At 46.0% G+C, this 19,808-nt stretch overlaps 1 pseudogene across 1 annotated transcript in view; it reads left to right on the plus strand.

Annotated features, from left to right (window-relative positions):
- Nucleotides 1–1,750: 1,750 nt before the first annotated feature.
- The window catches only part of LOC309890795 (ATPase family AAA domain-containing protein 2-like), a 30,249-nt pseudogene continuing 12,191 nt past the window's right edge, over nucleotides 1,751–19,808 (plus strand). The window contains exons 1-4 of the transcript in view: nucleotides 1,751–1,761; nucleotides 12,196–12,355; nucleotides 13,223–13,313; nucleotides 13,741–13,979. The product of the transcript in view is annotated as an ATPase family AAA domain-containing protein 2-like (transcript). The remainder of the gene's footprint in view (nucleotides 1,762–12,195; nucleotides 12,356–13,222; nucleotides 13,314–13,740; nucleotides 13,980–19,808) is intronic.

Genomic DNA, 19,808 nt, shown 5'->3' on the forward strand with positions numbered 1-19,808 from the left:
TCTCCAATGTTCCCGGATCTGCTGCAGCTGCAGCAGCCGCGCTGGTACAACCCACATCTTTGCCAAATCTTTTCAATAATTGTGCTTTACCTCGGCAATGTTGAGGTCACTCCTCTTCCTCCTCCAGCTGAGCAAGCAGCTCGCTGGCTCTGCCACACCGCAGGTGCAGAAGCGAAAGCTGGGAACACAGGAGTCAAACTCTCAGTGCTCACAAAGCCACCAGGGCAGAGGGCTGACACAGAGGCACCCCGGATCCGCTCTCCCTCCCCGCTGCGAGGCTCGCAGCAGCCCCAACCCGAAGCACACACAATGCTTCGCATGGTGATGTCACCGCTGATTCTGAGTCCCCACGTGAGGATCTGCTTCACCACTCTCAACGTTGGTGTTGGTTTTTGATTTTTGTTTTTTTTTTTTTTTTTCTTTTAAACATTCTCAGCTTATGGGAAACCATCAGGTAAACCACAGATCGCTAGGGAAGAAGGCCCACACGAGGGAAGTCCGTGCTTTTCTTCCAGGCAGTGGCACGTGCTTTAACACGCCGCGTTCGACAAAGCAGCTCTCCCCGTTTTGCTCAGTGGCAACAGGCACGACTGCAACGCACACAGGTGTAGGCAGCACCTGCAGGTCCCAAACCCTTAACCCGTTTTTAGAGAGCACCAATTTTTTAAGTAGTTCTTTTCCCTTAATCCATGACCCCTTCTTTCCTTTATTTCTATCGGGTGGCTCTCCTCCATTTTCCTCCTCAGTGTCTGAGCAGACACTGGGAATCGTTTCCGGAGGAAGGGCACTGCTGAAGCTCCTCCATCTACTCTCCGAGAAAAGAGAGTATGTTAAAGAATTCATCTTTCCTTTCTTTTCCCTTTTTTAAATACAATTTCTGAAATCAACGCTGCGGCCTGGCAGCAAATACCTACGGGACTAAAGATGATTCCTCATCCTCACTGTAACGTTGTAGTTAACCTCCCAACAAACCCATCTCCCCAGGAAGCGGCCATTTGAGATGGGAAGGGGCAGAGCAAGAGGAAGCTCTCCTTAGCCTAGCTCTTCCCCCAACACCACCTCGCCACCCAGCACCAAATTCAACTCACCTGCTCCGCCCAATCACTCGAACGGGTGTCCGACGCTGGCACACGCCGCAGCGGTGGTTCTGACGTGCCTTAAATCACCTCTCCGCAGAATATCTCGGGTCTGTACGCTCAAATAACGCAGTATTTGAGAAATAACGCCCAGAGCTCACACTCTGAGTGCAACCCAACAGCACCGAAGCACCGGTAGGCTAAACATTCCAAACCTGGCAACAAGGCTGACCCAAGCAACAGCACGGAACCCTTCTGCACCTTCAGCGTGGACATCAGCGTAAGGAAACACAGACCTCCTCGATCCAAATTTTAAGCGAGAAACGCAAAAGGTCACCCAACCGGCTTGTTTTCAGCAAGCTAAAGGAGAAATTAAGGCGACAACCGGGTGCATCCAGAGTTAGTCAGATCCTGAAGGCAGTTCCTTGGGGGAACGGAGGAGCAACGCGCCAGATGAGGGCTGCCTTACAGCGCACCCCTTAGAGGCACTGCTACGGAAGGAAGGCAGAAGGTTGGAACTCGAAAGAACTTGCAAGGCGCCCGTTAAGGGGGAAATCTTTCATTTTTTTCTCAGCAGAACCTCCCCTCTCCCCCCTACCCCCCCCATGAAGGCAGCCCGGGGACTCTTTGCTTCCTTAGGGAGAGGGCAGGGACGGGGCAGGGTGGTGGGACAGATGGCCAGAGGGTCAGATGCACGGACAGACAGACTGCCGGACAGAGGGCCCAGCAAGGCCTGACGAAGGGTTCAGGAGCGGGAGGGAAGGGCAGGGCGAGGGGAAGGGCGGCCCCGGGCCTGACAGGAGACCTTGGGCCTAACCCCGGGCAGCAGCTCCGCGTCTCACAGGGCCCAGAAGGGGCTGATACAGGGGGAGGGAACACCCCAGCCCCCAGCCCTGCCTCCAGGCCCTGCGCCCTTCACCCCCCCCCCCCTCCCCTAAGGGCACCCCGACCCACAGGGCCCGCAACACGGCCTGCTCCCCCTCAGGGCAGCAGAGGGGAGCCCGGCGGGGCAGGAGGCCTTTCCCCTGCCCCCCGCTGGTCTATGTAGGGCTCTAGTTACCGGCGAGCAGGGATTTTTACTGATACTGGCCGGACAACAAAGACTACTTATTAGAGAAGTACAATTCTTTTTTTCCTTGTGATAACTTTTCTTGACCAAAAAACACGATTGTGAATGAGGGAAAATGAAAGATGTAACATGGGAACGTGCGGATACTCACGATGATGCAGCCTTCTATCCACATGTTCGCTGCGCTGCTGGGATAGCAGCTGCGGGAGCCTGGCAGCAGAGGGCAGTGAAGCCAAGCAGCTGGGATCCTTCTCTGGGGAAGGGGGCACTGAGAAAGAGCTTGCAAACAGGGCACAAGCCCTCAGCCTCTGGAGGCGGCGCCTGTCAGGCGTGAAGGAAAGGGATCCCTTCTGGGAAGATGCTGTGGGCTTGCTGAGGCTCGAAGAACAGACGGTGCTGGCTGCTACCAGCGTGCTGCAGCAGCGGCAAGACAGAGCCGTGGTGGTTTTCCTCAGCTGGGCAGCTGAGCTCCAGCACAAGCGCTCTCTCCCTGCCCCTCCTCCAACGCCAAGGGGAGAAAAGAGGCTGGCAAGGGCTCAAGGGCTGCCAGAAGGACAGGGAGATCACTCCACAAGGAGCGTCACGGGCAAAGCAGGCTCAGCACAGCCTGTTCCAGTCCAGCCCGGGGCCTGCTCCTGCGGGGGCTCTCCACAGGCCGCGGCCTCCTCCAGGCCACAGCCACCTGCTCCACCGGGGGCTCCTCCACCCGCAGGGGGGCTGCAGCGTGGAGATCTGCTCCACGGGGGACCCATGGGCTGCAGGGGGACAGCCTGCTCCACCAGGGGCCTCTCCCTGCACAGGCCGCAGGGGAACTGCTGCTGTGAGCCTGGAGCACCTCCTGCCTCCTGCTGCACGGACCTTGGGGGCTGCACAGAGCTTTCTCACTCCTCCCTGAGCCAGATGCTGCTGGGCAGCAGCTTTTGTTCCCTTTCTTAGATGCAAGATTGTCGTGGTTTAACCCGGCTGGCAGCTAAATACCACGCAGCCGTTCGCTCACCCTCCCCCCTCCCTCTCTGGGACGGGGGAGAGAAATGGAAAGTGAAGCCCGTGAGTTGAGATAAAGACAGTTTAATAAGACAGGAAAATAATAATAATAATAATAATAATAATAATAATAATAATAATACAATGATGATAATAGTACTACTACTAATAATATGTACAAACAAGTGATGCACAATGCAATTGCTCACCACCCGCTGACCGATGCCCAGCTTAACCCCGAGCAGTCCGGCCCCCTCCCCCCGGCTAGCCACCTATATATTGTTTAGCATGACGTCAGATGGTATGGAATACCCCTTTGGCTAGTTTGGGTCACCTGTCCTGGGTCTGTCCCCTCCCAGCTCTTACTGCACCCCCCAGCCTGCCCGTTGGCAGGACAGAGCAAAGGCTGAGATGTCCTTGGCTTAGTATAAGCACTGCTCTGCAACAATTAAAGCATCGGGGTGTTATCAGCACTCTTCTCATTCTAAGCCAAAACACAGCATTCCACCAGCTACTAGGAAGAAAATTAATTCTGTGCTAACTGAAACCAGGACATCTATCCACCCCTTATTCCATACCATTTATGTCATGCTCAGGTTACACTCTTTTCCATACATTCTAATTAGTCACCTATAGTAATCATGGTAGTGATAACATACAGTATAATATACTATTTAACATGGTGCAATTCAGTTCATGGGCTATTCTCACCCAGTATTAAATCTCCTTGAGGTACACACCGGACCTCTCCGTTCTTTTGCATCACCCACCAAGTATATCCAGGTCCCTGAGCGAAAACAATTCCACGAATAGGTTTGCCTTTTCCTGAGGCAGGAGTAGCCCAGACTGTTTTACCCAGCATATTTTTTACATGCACTACAGGAACTTTATCCCCATCTACAGTACGTAACAGGTTTGATTGGGCAGGTCCAGCTCGGTTGGTAGATCCCCTAGTATTGACTAACCAGGTGGCCTTTGCCAAATGCGTATCCCAGTTTTTGAACGTCCCAGCGCCCATTGCTTTCAAGGTAGTCTTTAACAGGCCATTGTATCGTTCAACTTTCCTGGAGGCTGGTGCATGATAGGGGATGTGATACACCCATTCAATACCATGTTCTTTGGCCCAAGTGTCTATAAGGTTGTTTCGGAAGTGAGTCCCATTGTCTGATTCTATTCTTTCTGGGGTGCCATGTCGCCATAGGACTTGCTTTTCAAGGCCCAGGATGGTGTTCCGGGCGGTAGCATGAGGCACAGGATATGTTTCCAGCCATCCGGTGGTTGCTTCCACCATTGTAAGTACGTGGCGCTTGCCATTGCGAGTTTGAGGGAGTGTGATGTAATCAATCTGCCAGGCCTCTCCATATTTATATTTCAGCCATCGTCCTCCATACCAAAGAGGCTTTGACCGTTTGGCTTGCTTGATTGCAGCACATGTTTCACAGTCATGAATAACCTGTGCTATAGCGTCCATGGTCAAGTCCACCCCTCGATCACGAGCCCATCTGTATGTTGCATCTCTACCTTGATGGCCTGAGGTGTCATGGGCCCATCGGGCTATAAATAATTCACCTTTATGCTGCCAATCCAGGTCCACCTGAGCTACTTCAATCTTAGCAGCCTGATCCACCTGCTGGTTGTTTTGATGTTCTTCAGTAGCCCGATTCTTGGGCACATGAGCATCTACGTGGCGTACTTTCACAGCCAGGTTCTCTACCCGAGCAGCAATATCTTGCCACAATGCAGCAGCCCAGATAGGTTTGCCCCTACGCTGCCAGTTGTTTTGCTTCCATTGCTGTAACCATCCCCACAGGGCATTTGCTACCATCCATGAATCGGTGTAGAGATAGAGAACTGGCCATTTTTCTCGTTCAGCAATGTCTAAAGCCAGCTGAATGGCTTTCACTTCTGCAAACTGACTCGATTCACCTTCTCCCTCAGCAGCTTCTGCAACTCGCCGCGTAGGACTCCATACAGCAGCCTTCCATCTCCGATGCTTCCCCACAATACGACAGGACCCATCAGTGAACAGGGCATATTTCTTTTCATTCTCTGGCAACTGGTTGTACAGTGGGGCTTCTTCAGCACGACCCACCTCCTCCTCTGATGATATCCCAAAGTATTTGCCTTCTGGCCAGTCCATGATCACTTCCAATATTCCTGGGCGACTGGGGTTTCCTATTCGAGCCCGCTGAGTAATCAGTGCAACCCACTTGCTCCATGTAGCATCAGTTGCATGATGCGTAGAGGGGACCCTTCCCTTGAACATCCAGCCTAGTACCGGTAATCGGGGTGCTAGGAGGAGCTGCGCTTCAGTACCGACCACCTCCGAAGCAGATCGAACTCCTTCATATGCTGCCAATATCTCCTTTTCAGTTGGAGTATAGCGGGCCTCAGATCCTCTGTATCCCCGACTCCAAAACCCCAGAGGCCGACCTCGAGTTTCCCCAGGTTCTTTCTGCCAGAGGCTCCAGGTGGGGCCATTCTCCCCGGCTGCAGTGTAGAGCACATTCTTTACATCTGGTCCTGTTCGAACTGGCCCAAGGGCTACTGCATGGACTATTTCCTGCTTGATTTGTTCAAAGGCTTGTCGTTGTTCAGGGCCCCATTCAAACTCATTCTTCTTACGAGTTACTTGGTAGAGTGGGTTTACAATCAGACTGTAATTTGGGATGTGCATTCTCCAAAACCCCACAACACCTAGGAAAGTCTGTGTTTCTTTTTTGTTAGTTGGTGGAGACATAGCTGTTATTTTGTTGATCACATCCATTGGGATTTGACGACGTCCATCTTGCCATTTTATTCCTAAAAACTGGATCTCCCGTGCAGGTCCTTTGACTTTATTTTGTTTTATGGCAAAACCGGCTTTCAGAAGGATTTGGACTATTTTCTTCCCTTTCTCGAAAACTTCCTCTGCTGTGTCACCCCACACAATAATGTCATCGATGTACTGCAGGTGTTCAGGAGCTTCCCCCTGCTCTAGTGCAGACTGGATCAGCCCATGGCAAATGGTAGGGCTGTGTTTCCACCCCTGGGGTAGCCTATTCCAAGTATATTGGACTCCCCTCCAAGTGAGGGCAAATTGTGGCCTGCACTCTGCTGCTAGAGGGATGGAGAAAAATGCATTAGCGATATCAATTGTGGCGTACCACTTGGCTGCCTTCGATTCAAGTTCATACTGAAGTTCCAGCATGTCCGGCACTGCAGCACTCAGTGGTGGCGTGACTTCGTTCAGGCCGCGATAGTCCACTGTTAGTCTCCACTCGCCATTAGACTTTCGCACTGGCCATATGGGACTATTGAAAGGTGAATGAGTCTTGCTGATCACTCCTTGGCTCTCCAATTGACGAATTAGCTTATGGATGGGAATCAGGGAGTCTCGGTTGGTGCGATATTGCCGCCGGTGCACAGTTGTGGTAGCAATTGGCACTTGCTGTTCTTCGACCCTCAGCAACCCCACAACAGAGGGGTCCTCTGAGAGACCAGGCAAGGTAGATAATTGTTTAATGCCCTCTGTCTCTAAGGCAGCAATACCAAAAGCCCACCGGAACCCTTTTGGGTCCTTGCAGTATCCTCTTCTAAGATAGTCTATGCCAAGGATACATGGAGCATCCGGACCAGTCACAATGCGGTGCTTCTCCCACTCATTCCCAGTCAGACTCACTTCAGCCTCCAATACAGTCAACTGCTGAGATCCCCCTGTCACTCCACAAATATAGATGGGCTCTGGTCCTTTATAGCTCGATGGCATTATAGTACATTGTGCACCGGTGTCTACTAAAGCCTTATACTTCTGTGCGCGTGATGTGCCAGGCCATCGAATCCACACAGTCCAATAAACTCGATTGTCCCTTTCCTCCCCCTGGCTGGAGGCAGGGCCCCCCTAATCCTGGTCAGAATCTTCCTCGTTTCTGTGTTTGAAGGACTGTCTGCTGGAAGTTGGAGCAGCAAACTTTTCGGAGAATCCCTTTTTCCTGATTGTTTTCTTTTGCAACTCACGTACCCGTGCCTCTAGGGTCGCGGTAGATTTTCCATCCCACTTTCTCATGTCCTCTCCATGGTCTCGTAAGTAAAACCACAGGGTGGCACGGGGTGAGTACCCACCATATCGTCTTCCTTGTGTGGGTGAACGCCTACCCCTGACAGCTGAGACACTGCTTTGTACAGGTGCGAAGGAGAATAATCTCTCTTCAAGTTGGTGAACCTTTTCAGAAAGTTTCTCCCAAGTGTTCTCCTTTGGTCGGTGGGCACTGGTTGGTTCAGGTGGGGAGGACAATAGATTCTCTTCAAGTTGGTGAACCTTTTCAGAAAGTTTCTCCACAGCTGAGACGCAGGCCTGTAAGGAAGAGGAGAGACTTTCTTCGTACTGCCGGAGTTGTTTAGCCGCTTCACCCACTGTGGGTTCCTCATCCTCTTTCCAGGCCATTATTGCCAATGAGCTGGCATATGATGATGGTGCACTCCGTACAAACTTCCGCCACATGGGTCGTGTACACTTGACTTCATCTGGATCTGTGGATGTTTGTTTGAGGTCTGGATCCTCATAAATCACTTCCCGTACGGCTAATTCCCTCAGGTACTGGATTCCCTTCTCCATAGTGGTCCACTTGCCTGGTAGACATAAAATATCTTCCTTGAAGGGATACCTTTCCCTCACAGCTGAGAGGAGACGCCTCCAGAGGCTGGTGGGTCGTGCTCCATCTGCAATTGCTTTGTCAATGCCGGCGTCTCGAGCAAGGGATCCCAGCCGCTTGGCTTCCCTGCCGTCTAATTCCACACAATTGGCTCCAGAGTCCCAGCACCGGAGCAGCCAGGTGACAAGCTGCTCACCTATACAGCGACCAAAATCTTTTCGCACATCTCGTAGCTCGCGCTCGTTTAGGCTTCGGGTAGTTACTGTTGCTCTTTCGGCATCCTCATCTTCCTCCTCCTGAATCCTTGACGGCCCAGCGTCGTCATCATCTTCGTCATCTCTATACTTAGTTTTGGCAGAAGCCTTACCCGGATTGGCAGAAGACTCTCTGCGTTCTAAACGACTTGAATTTCTATACCATATTTTCACCTTCTCTACAGGGGCAGCTTGCACTGCTACTGCTCGTTTCTCTGACTTTGTTACAGGGTCTGCCACAGGGGTTGGAATGCCCTCTGCAGGGTCAACTTGCACTGCTACAGCTCGTTTCTCTGGCACGGCCACAGGAGCTGGAGCGGCTACAGGAGCTGGAGCAGTTGCAGGAACCGGAGCTGTAGCGGCTACAGGAGCTGGAGCTGGAGCTGGAGCAGTTGCAGGAGCTGGGACTGGAGCAGCAGTAGGAGCTGGAGCTGGAGCGGCTTCAGGAGCTGGAGCTGGAGCGGCTTCAGGAGCTGGGACTGGAGCAGTTGCAGGAACTGGGACTGGAGTAGCGGCCGGAGCTGGAACTGGAGCGACTGCAGGAACTGGGACTGGAGCAGCTGCAGGAGCTGGAGCTGGAGCGGCTTCAGGAGCTGGAGCTGGAGCAGCTTCAGGAGCTGGGACTGGAGCAGTTGCAGGAACTGGGACTGGAGTAGCGGCCGGAGCTGGAACTGGAGCGACTGCAGGAACTGGGACTGGAGCAGTTGCAGGAACTGGGACTGGAGCAGCTGCAGGAGCTGGGACTGGAGCGGCTGCAGGAGCTGGGACTGGAGCGGCTGCAGGAGCTGGGACTGGAGCGGCTGCAGGAGCTGGGACTGGAGCGGCTGCAGGAGCTGGGACTGGAGCGGCTGCAGGAGCTGGGACTGGAGCGGCTGCAGGAGCTGGGACTGGAGCGGCTGCAGAATCCACCGTAGGGGTCACAGTGGCCGTTGGATCTGTCACAGGGTTTGGAGTGGCCGCAGGGTCTGTCACTAAGTTGACAGCAGTATCAATGGCAGCTCGATAGGCATGAGCCAGGCCCCAGCACGTTACAATGATTTGTGTTACTTTGGAACTGCCAGAATCATTACACCTTTTTTTCAAGCATTCTGCCAGTTTTTGAGGATTTTGCCATTGTTCAGGGGTGAATTTCCAACACACTGGGGGTGCTAACTGCTCTAGATGCCTGCCCATATCCACCCATACTCCCTGCCACCCACAACTATACTGCCTCCGGGCAGATCTCCGGATGAGCTTCATAAGTAGTTGTTTAACTTTAAGCAGAATCTGAAGTGCATTCATGAGGCAGAACAACAAGACTATGGTATTCTGAGTATTCCAGAAATATTCAATATCTTGGAGAGCTATTGTAATAAACTCGGAGGATAAGAGGGTGGTGAAGGAGGAAGGGAGAGTGATCAAGGAGGGTACAGGGGTGGTGAAGGAGAAAGGGAGAGTGATCAAGTAAGAAAAATTATCTTCCCCTTTCCCCTCCACAGATTGACTCCCTAATGAAAAAAGGCAACAGATACAATTGCTAATAGTTTCCAAAATACAGTTTGCAAAGTACAGAATCGAAGATGTTACTGAGTACAAATACCAGGTTAGAGTCATGGCCAGGTATTTCATCATCTCATAAGCCACTGATACAACACACAGTACCATAATGGTCTGAAACCAGGGCCCGGAGAGGATAAACAACATGACAGAGAGCACATACGGAAAATAACGTGCTATAATACTCAATTTGGAAAACAGGCGCAGCACAGTTGAGATTAAAGCAATCAGCATTATGACAAGTGACTATTAAGCAGGTCTAATACTTATACCAATTTTATTTTAACACACTCTGGTCAGATCTGCCGTTATCTCAACCTTTCGAGCCCCACGTTGGGCGCCAAAAAGACTGTCGTGGTTTAACCCGGCTGGCAGCTAAATACCACGCAGCCGTTCGCTCACCCTCCCCCCTCCCTCTCTGGGACGGGGGAGAGAAATGGAAAGTGAAGCCCGTGAGTTGAGATAAAGACAGTTTAATAAGACAGGAAAATAATAATAATAATAATAATAATAATAATAATAATAATAATAATAATAATACAATGATGATAATAGTACTACTACTAATAATATGTACAAACAAGTGATGCACAATGCAATTGCTCACCACCCGCTGACCGATGCCCAGCTTAACCCCGAGCAGTCCGGCCCCCTCCCCCCGGCTAGCCACCTATATATTGTTTAGCATGACGTCAGATGGTATGGAATACCCCTTTGGCTAGTTTGGGTCACCTGTCCTGGGTCTGTCCCCTCCCAGCTCTTACTGCACCCCCCAGCCTGCCCGTTGGCAGGACAGAGCAAAGGCTGAGATGTCCTTGGCTTAGTATAAGCACTGCTCTGCAACAATTAAAGCATCGGGGTGTTATCAGCACTCTTCTCATTCTAAGCCAAAACACAGCATTCCACCAGCTACTAGGAAGAAAATTAATTCTGTGCTAACTGAAACCAGGACAAAGATCTTCTTAAATTCAGTCCAGCCAAGTAGGAAAAGTAAATGTGGACAGCTGTATCTTGGCAAAGAAGATAGTAGGGAGCAAGGAGGTTCAGCAGTCAAGATGGAAGGTGATGCCATGAGGCTTACAGGCTAGTAATGTTCTAGTGAAACCCAGCCTTCCTAAAGAAACCTGCCTGACTACTTGATGTGAATAACAGACTCTGTTCAGCTCTTTCCTAACATAGAAACGGTGCTGACTGCTTCTTCAGAGTAACAGAAGTTCGTGATACTACTGAAATAGTTGTGGTTCAGATGTAGATCTGATTTCTCCTAAGCACACTGAATTCACAACTGTTGATCCTCCAGAGGAGGCTTTGCAATTGAACACCTGGAGAATAGGTAAATTTCCCACTGTTGTTCTCCTCTCCTCTTGTTTTGTTTTGTTTTGTTTTGTTCCTAGTAGCATAGGCTTAAGACTCTGAAGAAACAAGCTGCTTTTTTTCATTTCCAGCACTGGCTGTTTCTCCTGAGCCCCGCCTTCTATTTTTGCAGTCATAGGATATGTGGATGTAAATTCGTGGAGAGAGGTAGAAAACTCTTTCAACTGGTGTTTTTTCGGCTATGTGGGGAGAACAAATAGAGTGGCTTTGAATATTCTGGCTCTTAATCAGAGCAGCATGTGGAGGGAGACAGATGCGTTTGCTTTTTTAGTGCAATGGCTTCAGAAGCAAGAGGGGAAAAAGCACTTTCTCTGGGAGCTGAAGAAGGTGTCCTAATCACAGGAGAGGTTTCTAAATGGCATATCTTTGCGAGGGTTCCTGTAGTCCGGAGGTTTTTGTTTGTTTGTTTGACGTTGGAAGGTTTTACTCTTAATATTCACGTCCTTCAGCAGAAGTGAGAAATGTGATTTTATTTTGTGCAGTGTCGTGGACCCTCCGAAATCTCCTGGGAATGATGAATACCTCGCCCAGTACCAATGTGATGACCGTGGAAAGGAGAAAGCAAGAAGATCAAAAGAACGTGACCTCATTTCAAAAGAAACCGTTTTGTCCGGCAAAGAGTCTTGTGAGCCTGGTGAGAAACTGCGGCATACTTCCTCTCTCAAGTCTGACACTGAATGTAGCTCTAAAAACCTTTCCTCCTCAGCTCTTACAGAGAGATGCCAAGATACAAAGGACAAGACTAAAACCACTGAGAAAGAGCATTACGAATGCAAGAGGGAGCATGCTCCTAGTGAAGAGAAGGAGAGTCAAAAAGCAGGTCCTTCCAGCAAGAGAAGGGTAAAGTTGAATACAAAGAATACAAACTTGAGCTCCTGATTGGCTTCATGCTGAACTCTGTGCTGTTCTTGTCCTAATCTTGGTCTCTCCATAGATAATATGGTTTAAATCCAAATAGAATCGTGCGATGAGGAAGATCTCACTGCAACAAATTCAACATCTAAAATCAAAGTTGACATTTTCCGTGATTTTCTTCCTGAGCAGAAGTGTGCAGTACTCCTTTTATATTAACGTAGAGATTATTTCAAACAGTCTTGAAGTGCTTGATGACTTAACAGTCTGCAGATTCAAAAAAACCCCGACTTGGTAGACTATTTTTTTCCCAGTTTTGAATGACCACTAGGAAGAAGGTTATTCCGGCATCAAAAAAGTCATGTGGAATGTATCAAAATTTACTGAACCAGTAAGTAAAAATTATATTTTTCTATTAGTTCCATTGTTTCAACTCTTCAGACGCTTATGGATGGCATAGATAACAGAGGGGAGATCGTGGTAATCGGAGCTACCAACAGACTGGATTCTATAGATCCTGCTTTACGAAGACCAGGACGCTTTGGCAGACACTTCCTCTTCAACTTGCCAAATTAAGAGGTGAGAACTTAAATTCAACGTTAGTGCTACCATGGCAAAGTCCAACTTTATAGGAAAAAAAAATAATTGACAACTTGAACAAAAGAGTGACACGTGGAGACACTGCGTTGTTCCATGGAGGGCAAATCTGGTACTGGATATATATGGTCAGGATGATACCACCAAGTAGTTAGTTCTATAATCAAACCTTTCATTCCCAAAGTTGTACCTGTTTGCTTAATTATTTAGTCCACTTGGGTGTTTTCATCATGAAGTTGTGTTTTTGGTCTCAATCCTTCGCTTATGAATGAATAGGGGACGTGTTTGCATTTGATTGTGCCCCGGATCAGTGGTAGTAGTTTGAGTCATAATTCTTTTCTTCTTTATAGTAATTGTAGCAATTGGAAGCATTGTGCCAGAAGTGCTTTCTGTGAATTTACTGACTGGAAAGCAAATGTGATGAAGTAATGAGACTGTCCCAATGAAAGCTTGCTAAGTTTTAGAGAAGTTTTTTGGACAGCAAAGAAATGTTTCTGGATAAATTTTTCATTACAGTATTTTCCTCTGGGTCCTTAGGTCTCGTAGTTTGGAAACTTGTTATTGAAGCTATAAATGCCTTTTCTTTCACTGTAGGTTCCTAGAAAAAGTTCAGTATAACAAATAAGAAATATTCAATTTCCTGGTTGACAATGCAGAGTGTATATTAAATAACTGTAAAATACTTGAAAGTTGAGCAAGTAAGAAAAGTGTATTAGTAGATGAGGGGTTTTGAGGGAGGACTGTTTTGTTTTTTGTTGTTTGTTTGTTTGCCTTTTGGTTTGTTTGTTTCTTGTTGGTATTTTTAAGGAAAACTTGGGACAAGCTAAAATGCAATGATTTTGCTTCCAGGCTAGAAAAGAAATTGTCAAGATTCATACTCGTGACTGGACCCCTCAGCCACCGGACATGTTGCTTGATGAACTAGCTGAGAAATGCATTGGTAAGACTGAAACAGAAACGGATTCTTGCTTGTGACCAAGTTGTAAAGAACCTTAGCTTGTACCAGGCAGTACCCATGCTCTTGTGCCTTGCTGCACAACTAGTCAACGAGGCAGCTGGCACGCCTTCATAGCAATCTGTGTGAGATCCTTTCATCTATTTACTCTTTGTTATCGTTCCTCTTGTTGTCTGAGAACATTAAATGGTTCTGGGGCATCTTCCTCAAGAGTATAGTTTTTGATGAGGAGTCTGCTTCAGCTGCATAAGCGCAGGATATCAGGCAGTGAGCAACATGAAACTTCCCTGCAGAGCGGTAGCACTTTGAATTCCCTGTTAAGCTGTTTGGTTTTGGCATTACAAATTCTTTAAATGTTGCATGTTGTAAACCTGGGCCTTGACCAATGTAACGTTTGATTTTTGTTTGTTAGGATACTGTGGTGCAGATATCAAATCTTTATGTACTGAAGCTGCGCTGTGCTCTCTACGCCGATGCTATCCTCAGATTTATGCAAGTAGGGAGAAGTTGCTACTAGACGTTAATTCTATTAAAATAAAAGCAAAGGACTTTTTCATGGCTATGAAGAAGGTTGTTCCAGCTTCAAACCGGATCAAGGCTTCACCCGTACAAGCACTATCACCCATTTTCAAGCCACTTTTTCAAAGATCAGTAGAGAATATTTTACAAGTTGTGCAGAAGATCTTCCCGCATGCACAGCTTGCACTAAAGGAGGACCGACAGCAAGGTATAACCACAGCATCCACTTCTTTATAATTCTGCTAAAGCAAAAACTTGTGGTTTGTGCAATCAACTTATAGCTTTCAGACATAATGGTGGTAGAATTTTATTATTTGCATGTGCATGTCTTTTTTTTGGGCAAGTCTGGAATACAACACATAGGTTTTATTGTGGATTCGAAACTGAAATGCCAAATGGAAGCTCTGAATGACTCAAAACACAGTAAAGGACGATGCGTTCTCTACTGAAGCATCCTGCTTCTGACGGCAGCTAAGATAATTAGCATTTGTAGAGGTTGACTTGAGGTTTGAAGTATAAGGCACCTATTTTTCTTTAAAAAATCAAAACTCAGATCTTTGGAGGGGAAGCATTTCTAGGTCAATGTTTCTAATTCCTTTCTGAAGAATGTCAGGACCAGGATACAAGTATAACTGGTCTAAGCTAAATATTGTTTTAGCTATCATCATTTTTAACCAGTCTCCTAATTTAAATGTTTGTGGATCGTACTATACACGTGAGATCAATTAGCATTGATATTTACTAGATGAATGGAATTCTGTGGCCATCACATCCTTTATCCCCGTGCTTTCATTGTGGGAACCTCCTCCAGAAAGAAATGGTCTTGTTTGTTTTTGTTTTATTTTAGCTATTTAGCAACTGCAGAAATTGTTCGTAATCTCCTTTATTCTAAGGGGGAGAAAAAAATCACCAAGAGTAGCGTTCCTTATACGTACACATCAGTGGGAGTTAGTACAGCTTTGTAGGGCCTCGTGCCATCTCCTTAGATCTGTGGTGGGCTGAACTCTAGGAAGTAGCTTTCAGTGTGTGCTCTCAAATGAAGAAAGGGTTTTGGCACTGATTTAGAAGCTGTATTAATGGAAGAGAAAGAGACAAAGGCTATTCAGGAAAGTTAACAAACCTCTTTTGCCTTTCAGAGCATTTCAATCCTATTTTACAAGATGATATGTTTGACAGTGATGACGATGCATCCTTGGTTTCTGGAGATGAATTAAAAGATGGAATGCCTGACGGACCAGAGAAAAATTGCCTCTGTTTCAGCAGGTAAAGAAAGATAGATCCCTGTTACGTTTAAATTCTCAGGTCTGCTGAGTCTTTGTGAACAGTTCCAGCTGTTAAAAGTGCGAGGGGTGGTAGACGAAGGGGCAACATCAAGTTTGTGTGTTGAAGGGGTGCTTGGTATTCACAAGAAGAAAGGGTGGAGGGACTAAAGTTGTAATGAAGTTGCTCTGAATGACCAAATTGAAAAGCCCAGGCTTCTCTTCGTAAGCCAAAGTGATCCGTAGACTACCAGAACACGTTGACTTAATCCATGGTGTTCTTTGAAAGACTCAAGACCACATAAATGTGCAGTCTATCGTTTTAGCTAAAAATACCCCAACTTTATGGGTTTGTGTTGCCACCTTTTGCCCTTCTGTTTTCCAGGATTGTTAAACCAGTAGTGAATTATGTAGCAGAAAGAAAACTGAGAAAGGGCTTGTTAAAACACCTTGAGAAAAAATTGAATGGTGTCTTTATTTGTTAAGCCACCAAGTTGTGTTAATCTTGTGATATTGTAGTATGGAAGTCATGCAAGCCCACAGTTGGAAAGTTAGATCATGTTGTCACAGCTGGATCAGTTATTTTTCTCAGTTTCTATTGCTGTGCTGTCCAGAAGATTTTCTGTCCTGTAGAGCAAGGCTAAGTCTCTAGCATCTTTGATTTAAGCCAGCAGAGGTACAGCCTGATTGTAGTGGGGAAACAAATGCTCCTCACCAATTTATTTTTAAATAAAAATAAATTTATAATAAAGTAAATAATAAATATATAATAAATAATAAATATATAATAAATAATAAATTTATAATAAAGTAAAGCAAGATTGCAGGGATATTAATTTGCAGTCTTGGTTTAGTAAAGAATAGGAAACACAAGGGAAGAAGGTGAAACAATTGGAATGAGTGAATAACTTAACTGGAAATCTTACATGTATTTAATGTACCGCTGCCATTTGGATTATTTGGGGAGGGAAAAGAAAGTCTATAGGAAAATTACTTGGAACATCTGTGTGTCTATTCAGCACCTCATTTATAAGCTTGTTTTCTTAACTCTTGTTCTAGGAGTGCTTTCTGCGAACCAACATCATGCCAGCCCCGTCTGCTAATAGTAGGAAAAGAAGGGTATGGCCAGGTTTCTTACGTGGCACCCGCGGTGTTGCACGCTTTGGAGAAGTTTCCCGTTCACACCCTGGACCTTTCTGTTCTGCTTACAAACGTTGCATCGCCAGAAGAAATCTGCGGACAGGTACCTTTTTTTCTTTTTCTTCTCATCGGATTCACTGACTGTATGTAAAGGATCAATCGAGTTGCAAATAAGGTGAGCAAAATTAATTGGTAATGGAGGTGGCCTTGTTTTAATGTGCTGGGATGTTTGCTTCTGTCTGAAAATCCCCTTTTCTTTTAGACAGCACCACAAACAATCTGGATGTTGTACATGTCCACATTTTCCATATCCAGTTTTACAGTGAGACTGTTGCTAGCAGCTCAGGAAGCTGGGCGGTGTTGCTAATAAACATCTCTTTGTGGAAAGAAATGCTGCTCATGTCACTGGGATCCAGAAAGTAGTTCTCATTGCCTCCTAAGACTGTGTGCTCCCAGTAGATGGCTCTGTATCAGACTGCATGTCGGCTACTTTTTGTAGGCTTCTTCTAAATTATATTAGTAAGGCAACCAAGGTTTGGGGCTTCTGTTTATTTTGTTTTCGCACGGACATACACAACTTGTGCTGTTGCAGTATGTGCAATAAAAGCATTAACATTCAGAAAACACTTCATTTGCACGGTGATGTGGTTTTAACTAGAAAAAATGAACAGATTTGGTGTTTTTACTTTTAGGCAGGAAATCCATTTTCTTGTTTGGCATCACTACCTTAAAATATTTTTACCTTTAGTGGAAACGTTTGAGAGCCATACAAGTAAGGACAGACATGTTACACGACTGAATACTGATGTGTCCCTTAAGAGGGACATTTCCTTTCTTTGTTATGCGATGATTGTGGCTGTGGCCATATAGCTACGGTGTCTAGCCACTGCCTGAATATATCCTTCCCATCTTCTGACTAGAGTTCTCGGAATACTGATAATCTGAAAGGGTGCACAGAGAAATTCCTTATGTGAAAGGATGCTTGCCACTCTGTTCACGCAGTTTCATTTCATGGGGCAGTCAGATGGCTATGTAGCTATGTATTAAGAGGTTCTTGTACGTGTTTTAGTTTTCTTACCCAAGCTTTCCTTTTCACTAGCTGATCCGAAATGCTCAGAAGACAGCACCAAGCACTATTTATGTCCCAGATATCCATTTATGGTGGGACAACGCTGGACCTGCCTTGAAACTTACTTTTCTAACTCTACTACGTAACATTCCAGCATTTTCGCCAGTTTTGCTGCTTGCTCCGTCTGATGTACGTCACTCAGATCTCCCAGAAGAGGTATTTGTCAATACTTTCCTTACTATTTCTTCAGTGTCTTGTAATTTATGAATGCTTTCAGCATCAAAATGCTGTGCTTTCTTAAATGCATGCTGTTATTACTCAGGCACCCTAACAAATCACTTAAAATTTGCTTAGAGAAAAAGAATACTGTGAAAGCATCTGCTTCAGGTTTTTTCTGAATCAAGCAAGTGACTTTCACCCCCTTCTCACACATGCAAATAATAAATTAATACAATAATTCTGATGGCTACAAAGTGGTTCAGTCAAGAATATGCAGTGCTTGAAATGACAAGAGGATGTTTTTATTGAAGAGATTTCTTCTGACAGTCTGCCATTCCATGCTATGTTGGGTAAACTGCTAATAATGCAATTTAGTAGAGAATTGAAACACTTTGATTAAAAAAAAATAAGTAAATCAGTTTCTTTCTTCATATAGGCCAAAGCTTTCCAAGCTGGAAAGCTGAGTTCCAATTTCTGCTAAAGTAACTTTGGAATCGAATTCTAGTTGTAGTCCTAAATAAACTGTAGTAAAAGTATGTGCAGAACTTCATTGACTTCTGAGAGTTTACATTAAGGGAAGGTGCCCAAAACAGGACCACGCTGTTGTCATTCTGATGATTTGGTCTCAGTCATTGGGGGAAGAGAACGGGTCTTACCTAGACGTGTTTATTATCAACTGCTTTGAAAGTGCTTGAGTTCCCACAGAAGTTTTTGTACAGGCTGTAAATTCCTTCTAAAATAAGTAGTGAAATTCCTCACCTACCTTTTATTACTAGAACTTGAAAATGGAGGAAGACGTAGAGGTACTAGCTACTTCAGACACCTTTTGGGAGAGAAATAAAAACTCAGCAAAAAGCCCTCACTTGTCTGCTGAAGCCTTTCTCTTCCCTCTATAGCCATAAAGGTTCTAAGTAAAGGCTGCAGCAAGGCAAGTAAATACAAAGGAGGCGCTGTTGGATGTGGTGAAAGCCATTACTTTACCAGTGTAGTGTACAATCCCTTCAGCGAGCTTTAATTCTACAGGTGATTCTTAAAGGTGATATTTGAATTTGCCATGCCAGCCTGTGAAAATGTAGCCTTTTAAGGCCAGGAAGATAACTTTTTTCAGTTTGTGTTCTTCAGGTTATTCTTAATTTGAAAAGGTACTCGTCTTTTTGGAATAGAAGATGAGTTTTTTGTGGCCTTAAATCTGAAATGTCTCTCGTCCTTCTGCTTTAGATCCAAAAATTATTTAATAAGGAATTTGGAGAAGTGTGCAATATTGAGTTGCCTGGTAGGGCAGAGAGAGCATCTTTTTTTGAGGACCTAATTCTAAATGAAGTGGCTAAGCCTCCCGTAAAGAAAAGAGGTGAGGAGGATATGAGAAGTACATCTAAAACTTTCCTATCGAAGTTACTAGCTCTTTGGGCTTTGCTTTGGTGGTCATTTTCTGTCAGTAATTTGTCATATGCTTGTATTTGAGTACTGTAAATTGGCTAATTTTTCCTGATGAATTGAAGTTGATTGGACATTGGAAGTCGTGCCTGTAGCACCACCAGCTGAGCCTCAGAAGCCACAAGAGTGATCCCCACAAAAGTAGGGATGTTGGAGGAGGAAGAGGAGGATACCTTGTGTGACCTTAGAATTTTCTTGAGGGACGTTACTCACAGACTTGCCACTGACAGACGTTTCAGGGAATTTGCAAAGCCCGTTGACCCACAGAAGGTAAAGTAGTGCTGATCTGTGTGTGTCTGTAACTTCTCAGTGTTCGTATTTCTCAGCGTTTTGGGTGAGGTTCAACTTTGTTTTTAGGGCTGCACTGTAAGGATTTTGCAAGAAGCAGAGGCAGCGCTTTTACTTCTGCTGACTCTCAAATGTGTCTTATGGGATTATTCACTGAAAGCCCTGGTTTCATTCTAAAAAGCCAGTCCAAATGCCAACACAGTTTCCTCGTGAAAAGGCTTTGATATGTAGGCGTGTCACAGCACTGAAAAGCACAGAGATCTTTCCTTATAATTACAAACAGTATTTACAGGACTACTTTAATGAAGTCTGAAGCCCTTTATTGGACTGTCAGTTCCTGTGGGAACAGGAATAAGAGCAGCAGTTTGTAAAAATAAGTTTTGAGATCCTGTTCTCTGTTTCATCTGGAACTCCTCAATAGGAATCAACCATAAGTGCAGTGTGTTTTCTTTTTCCTCCAATTGGCTGCTTAGATGCCTTTTTCTCCTTAATTTATGAGATAAGCCTAAACTAGGGGCGTATATTTCAAAGACAGATGTAACTTGAATATAC

This window comes from Aythya marila (genome assembly GCF_965140915.1).
Source record: "Aythya marila genome assembly, contig: HAP1_HAP1_SCAFFOLD_360, whole genome shotgun sequence".
NCBI classification, from domain to species: Eukaryota; Metazoa; Chordata; class Aves; order Anseriformes; family Anatidae; genus Aythya; species Aythya marila.